This window comes from Protopterus annectens, chromosome 3.part0 (genome assembly GCF_019279795.1).
Source record: "Protopterus annectens isolate FY-2018-M chromosome 3.part0, PAN1.0, whole genome shotgun sequence".
NCBI lineage: Eukaryota > Metazoa > Chordata > Ceratodontiformes > Protopteridae > Protopterus > Protopterus annectens.
In genome coordinates, this window is record NC_056731.1 from 199,097,447 (window position 1) to 199,105,282 (window position 7,836).

The 7,836-nt window shown below is 36.1% G+C and overlaps 1 pseudogene; it reads right to left on the reverse strand.

Annotated features, from left to right (window-relative positions):
* The window catches only part of LOC122797255, a 7,084-nt pseudogene extending 3,488 nt beyond the window's left edge, over window positions 1–3,596 (reverse strand).
* Between the last annotated feature and the right edge of the window lie 4,240 nt (window positions 3,597–7,836).

Consider the following 7,836-nt stretch of genomic DNA (forward strand, 5'->3'; position numbering starts at 1 on the left):
AATGGTACTGTTGATGAAGAGATTTTGAATAGTGGGAGGGGGGGTCTGTGGCTCTTGTGGGATGAAACAGCATGACCTTTGTTTTATTAGGGTTGAGTATAAGCTGTCCATTGGATAGCCAAGATTCCAGTGCAGTGAAGGACTGCTGTGTTAGTTTTTGGAGTTGGTGAAGTGATGGAGTAACACATATCAGGGATGAATCATATGCATACAGTTTCCAGGTGGCGTGTAGGGTAGCAGTGTGAATATTATTAGTGAATATAGTAAAAAGAAGAGGGCCATGGATAGATCCTTGTGGAACTCCCAAAGTAACAGTCAGTATAGGAGAGAGGTTATGTTGTCATTTTACAGCTTGTTGGCATCCACTTAGATAGCCTTGTAACCATGCAAGTGCTGAATGGCTAAGTTTAAGTTCTGAAAGCATGTTTAAGTGACTGTTACAGACTGTTATGTGAGACTGTGTTAAATTCTTTGGAAAAATCAGGAAAGATAGAGGAAACTAGATTACCTTAATTCTGGGCATGGTTAATGGTGTTAGTAAAGCTCATCAGGGCAGGGGTAGTACTGTGGCTAGGACGGAATCCATACTGAGTGTTATTTGGTTAAAAAATGGTCTAGAATTTGTTAATTTTTCAAGAATTTTCGATAATGGAGATAAGACAGCTAAAGGCCAGTGGTTGGATAGTTCTGTGAAGTTACCGCCTTTGTATGACAGGTGATATTTTCCAGATTGCTGGGATTTAGTGTTCTGAGATGGACTGATTTATGAGTGCAGATACTGGATAGGAGATGGTTTCAGCAGCAATTTTAAGATACTCAGTAGATAAAATCAGCTGCTAGAGAAGTGGGCTTGAACTTGTTAATGTATTTTTTATAGTAGCTGTTTGGAACGGTTGGAAGGAAAAGATACTGGTATCATGTCTTGATGAGCAAGTGGGAGTAGGTGAAGAGCAGTTGCTATTTGTGAGGGCTAGTATGGATTCAATTAAATATTTATTAAATTGTATTGCTATGTTATCTGTAGTGTTGGCTGTTGATGAGGATGGTATACTGACTTGTCCTGCTTGTAGGACGTTTTTTAGAGCTGACCAGAACTTTTGTGAGTTCTTATGTTTTAATTGGATGTTGCTATAGTGTTTCTTTTTTGTCCTGTCTGAATTGTCTTTTTGCTTTATTTCTTATTACCAAATATGTCTGTCAATAGTTTTACTATTGAGACATTTTTCCCAGGCCTTGTCCCTTGCTTTTAGTAGAGATCTTGTCTACTTGGTTAACCATGGGATAAAGCTGGATTATATACTTACTGTTCTAGGAGGAGCCAGTTTGTTTAAGATGTTAAGGAAGGTGGAGCTAAAATACTCTACTGCAGTGTCTAAGGGGAGATATGTAAGTGGTGCCAATTGCAGAATTTGAGTATGGATATGAAGTCTTGGGGATTAACATTTATTTTATTTCTGATTTGGTGGTAAGTGGTGATTTTTTTTTTTGGATTTATATGGTTCTGCAGTACAAATGCAGGTAGGTAGTCATTGAGGCTATCTGGGAGACAGTCAGAGTGTAGTGATAGAGTGGGTTTATTTGTTAGGATCCATTTGAGGATTAATTCCTTTTTTGATGTTTTGTCAACTTTAGTAAAAGTCTGAATTATTTAGGTGAAGATGTGGAGGTTAATATGATCAGTTACTGAGTTACAGGATACTAATCGATATTAAAGTCTCCCATTATAATTGTTTTCTGAGGAACAGCTTTCAATGTTGAGTGTACGATGTGTTCTAATGTGGGAAGATTATTTCTGGGTTGGAAGTAGGCTCCTACTATATTTAAGTACAACTTTGAGTTAATTTTTAGCTTAGTAAACAGTATTTCAACATTCTTAAAGTCTGGGGTGATAAGTACTATAGTTTCTAGGCTGAGGCTGTTTTTAAACAGTATGGCTATATCGTCAACTCTTTTGCCCTTTCTATCTTGCCTATATATGTTACAACCGGGAGGGGGGGTTATTACTTTGTTGCTACTGATTTCTGGTTTTAGCCAGGTTTCAGTAATTAGGGTGATGTCTGGTCAATATAATGAAAGCATGGTATGTACTGTATTTTGTTTAGTACAATTCAATGGTTTATGTTTATAATTAGTAAATCAGTTCCTTTTCTGGTGAGGTTTAATGGATTTTGGTGCTGAACGGTGGGTTGGAGATTGAGCTGGGTTGGGTTAGTTGTGGGGCCTGGGTTAGGGTGTATGTCACCAATAAGAATGAATTGTGATGTTATGTGTACAATTGCTTTTAGGTATTTAAATATAAACTTATTGTATTTCAGGGAAATGCAAGGTTAAGACTGATGAGAGAGTACAAGTGTGGCTAGATCAATGTTTATGCTATTATAGATTGATTATGATATTGTGAGAGTTATGGGTTTTTGTGGTGATGGGTCAGGGAATGGGAAAATATGGGATGATAAAAGAATGCTTAGTTCATTATGGTAGGAGGTCAGATGAGTAGCTAATGTAAAAATTAAGAGAGTTATAGAGTAAAAATGTAGCATACTGATCTGGTGAAGTTATAGGTGAGCAGTATCAGTGTTTAGGTATGTGAGTGTCCTTAATGTTGTAGTTCTCAGTGTTGGAGGATGTTTATGTGGAAGTTTAGTTGAGGTGTTGATAGAATGTGTGACTTGATTTTGTGGGCCTTAGTGAATATGGTGACTAGATACAGGCTATACAGACTGGATAATTAAGTGGAATGCAGAGTTCAGAATAACTGGGTTGAGATTGGTTGTTGGAAATTAGGGAGGCGGATACTTAAAAATAAATATACATACAGCTGGCATAGGTGGAAAATGGGGGTAGGGTAGGGGAGTGGATTGAGCCCGAGTGGACCAAGAGTGAATGGATAGACCCTGGTCTTAGTGTGGGATGTTGAAAAACACCAGTCAGTGAGTTTGGGACAAGATAAGTTCTTTGGCGTTAAATGTCCATAGTCTAATTATATTTTATCCAGCATTAATGTGTACACCAGAGTCTGGTTAGGTTAAATTTGGAAGGTAACTTTTATTTGGAAAGTTTTCTGACTTTCTCCTGTATAAGTAATTTACTATATGTATGTATATATATATATATATATATATATATATATATATATATATATATATATATATATATATATATATATATATATAATACATATATTTATACATACATATATATATATATATATATATATATATATATATATATATATATGATTCATCTAGGTGTCCCGTGGGAAGAATTGGTCCAGAAGAGCAGTATCCCTCAGATGTTATAAGCAAATGCTGGGGAGGGTGGGGATATCAAGGAGTAGGTCATAAATGAAAAAAAAATCCTTCCCATGGAAGCAGTCAGTGAAATGACACTCAGAATGCTACGTTTTGCACCAGCTCAAGCGTTACAACAGAGATAATCTGGGGTGCACCTGGGGATGGTGGTATTCCTGGTAATGGATGGGGGCAATGGGGTACTGAAAAAGAATGAAGCAGAAGAAAAAAAAAGCTACTCCACACTCAAACACACAGATAAGTTATAAACATACAAACGGAGGGTAAGACCCCCCCCCCCCACATAGTCCTATAGTGCTACAGGTTAGAAGCTCTCTTTTGTGTAAAACTGAAGTGAGTAGGGAAATGGCTATGTCTGAAGTATTACAAAGCATCTTTCAGGCTGCAGATAGCTATCTTGCTACTGGTCCTTTCTCTGGATATTTACAGAGCTTTGGATTCTGAAATTGTGGGTCAGTGAACAAATGAATCAGGGTTTGTACAAGTCTGGCCTCTCAAATATAAGAGACAACTGATATAAAAGCTATTTAACATCCACTCTAGGTAATTGAACCTTAAAATTTACAAATATTGAAAACTGAAATGTTTCCTGGGAATAAAAAAGGTTCAGTTTTAAAGCTTAAATAGTATGTACCTCATATAAGAGCACATACTGGACTTCTCAAAACAGAAACAACTCTATTAAACCACAAAGTTTAATGTTTTTCATGCATTCCTGTTCAGGACTTAATCAATTCTGATGAGGTCCTGAAGGGAAATGGATGAAAGTGCTTAAACTTTGTCATTTAACAATGTGGTTTCTGCTTTGGAATGTCCAATGTGCGCACTGATAAAAGGTTTTGGTTATATTACATCATTTGTTACAGAGTTGTCTTGCTTTGTTAAATAATATGTTCATTTGCTTCCTGGGGACTGTTTACACACTAAATGCTTTATTTATGCTGATGACACAGTTTTATTATTTTTGGACCCAACCTTAAAACTGTATTAACAAGATACACCAGTTTTGTTTTCAAGATCTTGATAGTTTAAAATCACATTTATTAAAACCAATCAAAAAGTGCACTTAGTTTATCTGCTTCAATGCAAATTTTCAAGGTTTTAGAAATCATGCAACAGTCTTTGCATTAGTCTCCAGACTACATATATGTTGATCAGCAGATGAAAACCTCTAATTTCAAACTTCATAACATTTAAGATGTAAACAAACTGTTGAATAGCTAGACTGTTTATTAATGCAGATGACCCACAAACAAGAACTGTCCAAAATTCCTTGCTGACAGCTGTTGTACTAAAACTGTTTACACCCATGCAAACAGCCACGGGCAACCCTTACTTGTACAGAAAAGGGCACTCAGAAGGCTGTGCTACAATTATCTTACTGTTACAGGAACCGATAATGTAAGTTGAACACTTACATTAATTTACTGGGAAGTACCTTCAGCAATCAATATAATTTCTGAACTGTGGACATGTGGCAAAGAGCTTTTACAAACTTGACTATATTATTAGAGTGGGAACAGGCACTTGCTGAGGCCATTTAATGAATCAAAATAATAACAATGCAGATTAGTTCTTTCTCTGCCAAACTTTTACAGTTAATATAATGTTTCAAAATTTTTCCTAGAGACAGGTTACATTGTATGTCATGTTGATTTGTGTTTCATTAACTGGTTGTCCTTTCACATTTATCACGAAAAAGATTTGCAAACTGAATATCGGCATTCCATGTTTTCTCTTTCAACGTTTATGCATTTCTGAAGTCAGACTTGTTCCTAACTTCACAATCATATAGAAAATAAAAATGAGATAGAAAATGAGAGCAGCACAATATCTTATTGAGTAAGATTTGTCCTTCAAAGCTCTGTGGTCTACGGTTCAATTCTGATCACTGCACAAAGTGCACATGTTTTCTTCATGCTTGTATTGATTTTCTCAAGGTATTTTCCATTATCACCAACACCTCCAGAATGTTACTCTTATATTGTATATGAGTGACTTGCCAGCAAGGTTATTGTCAGCATAAGTTGAGTCAGTGGTGTGAGGAGTCGAAGAGGTTTATTTAAGCAAACACAAAGTTAGTCTTCCTCCTCAGTCTGGTAGGTGGCGCAGCAGAACTAGCAATACCTGCAGGAAATCAAATTTACATTATGGTACTTCAGTTACCCTGCATGGTGCAATCCGCCAGTGACCAGACAGGTGAGTCCTTAAAAAAAAAAAAAAAAAAAAAAAAAAAAAAAAATCTTAATTACTGGCTTTCATAGCTTTGTTGCTGTCAAAGAGGTGACACTGATGGTGTGTTGTAGTGTTGGTGTGAGGGGTCCTAGGTCCAAATTTGGTGTGGGGGTTTATTTTGGCGAGCATGTGAAGGCATGCTGATGGTGGTTGCTTTGTGGCCTCAACCCCCTTGCATTCCCCCCTTTTATTGTTCAGCAGTCTCTTCTTCAGGTAGGTAGGCCAGGGAGCCATTTGGGATTGTTGCATTCATATGGCATGTTACACAGGGGCAATGAGTGGTAATCCCCATATTGATTGGTAACATGAACTATCTGAATAGGCTTGGTGTATACACTTGGGCCAACACAGTCTAGGTGATGCTAACCAGCTTCCTGGGTTATGTTCAAGTTTATTGTTTGTAACTGAAATTAAATTAATATCACATGGAGTTATTACTATTTGGTGCTATTGTAACCTAATGGTCATTTAATAAACTGGTCACAAATGCAATTCAATGTGTTTATTGATTTGGTTTACATACATACAACTATTTCAAGCACAGGCATTAATGCCCTTCTAGCTTGCCAATTCACCAAAATAATAGTTCCCATAGTAAGTGTCCAGGCTGTTCTTAAAAATATCTAAACTAGTACTTACTTTAATGTAATTTGGTAGTCTGTTCCAAGCATCAGCTACTCTTCAGAGAACCAATTAGTGCACTTCTCATTCCTATAGAATCTTCTACATAGGTAGTCTGATGATTCTCTAGTACTTTTTGATAACCACAAACATTACCAGAGGTAGTTGTCTCTAAATGCCCTATATACCTGAATAAGATCTCCTCTTAGGTAGGCATTTGGAGCGCTTTTGCAAGGAAGAGTGGGCAAATATTGGCAAGTCAAGATGTGCCATGCTGATAGACTCCTACCCAAGAAGACTGAATCCTGTAATTATATCAAAAGGTGCTTCAACAAGTATTAGTTTAAGGGTGTGCACACTTATGCAACCAGCTTATTGTATGTTTTTATTTTTTATATTTTATCCCCTAACAAATTTTCAGTTGAATTGTAGGTCACATTAAAGGTGGGAAAAGTTTTAAATGATTTATTGTGGTCTCATTTTTTATATCACAAAAACTTGGTATTTTAACAGAGGTGTGTAGACTTTTTATATCCACTGTATCTGAAAGAGACACTGTACAAGTTCAGATATTTTAGTCTTTTATAATAACTTAAATATTCACATCCATGGATGCCCTTGGTGTATTTCCACTCTACTCTTTCCAGGTTACTCATGCTTGTTTTCTTATAGGGTTTCAATACAGTTATTCCATATTCAAGTTTGGGTCTAATATAATGAACATTGACTTCATCATTTTTGATTTCCCAGATTTTATAAATCTTTTTATACAACTTATAATTCTATAACTATCATTAACCAATTGGTTGATATGATTAGAAAAACTCATAGCTGGATCTACTCATATACCCAGGTCCTTAAATGAGTCTATAGTTTCAATGTGCTGTATTAAATATTTGCCTTTCAATTTATGTCTCCCAAATCTCATATGCTTAGTTTTTGATGTATTTATCAGCATATTATTCTCCTGTGCCCAAATGGTCAATTTAGTCAAGTTATTTTGCAGAAATGCCTTATCTGTAACACATGTAATCAATTTACCCAATTTCAGGTCATCTGCATATAGACTGTAGAACACCTCAGATGAAAAAGTTAGGTCTGAAAGATATAACCTAAACAAGTAAGGGCCTAGGACAGACCCCTGTAAGGCACCCTGACTGTAACCAAGGCTTTCACCTGTCCAGTTGCTGTATGATACTTGACATGTCCTATTCGTAAGCCATGCAGCTATCCATCTTATCAAGAGTACATCAATACCTAGTTGTACTAATTTATTGATCACTGTTTTGTGTATGACCCTGTCAAATGCTGAAGTTAAATCTATATAAATTACATCACAGCACAAAGTTTCATTCATAGCTGTTATATTGTAATAGAACATCATATTACAGGTGGTAATAGATCTATTTTCAACATATGCATGCTGATATATGGTTTTAGGTCCCAGCCTATTCAATTCTGACAATAACATATCCAGTATTACCTTCTCCATTATTTTTCCACAACACAAAAGTAGATTTAAGGGTCTATATGAGTCTATGTTTGTCTTATTCCCCTTTCCCTTAAAGACAGGCTTAATAAGCGCATGTCTCCAATCTTGAGGAATCTCCCCATATTTACATGACCTAGTGAATAATAGATATAATGGTACCGCAAGTTCCTGCTGAAG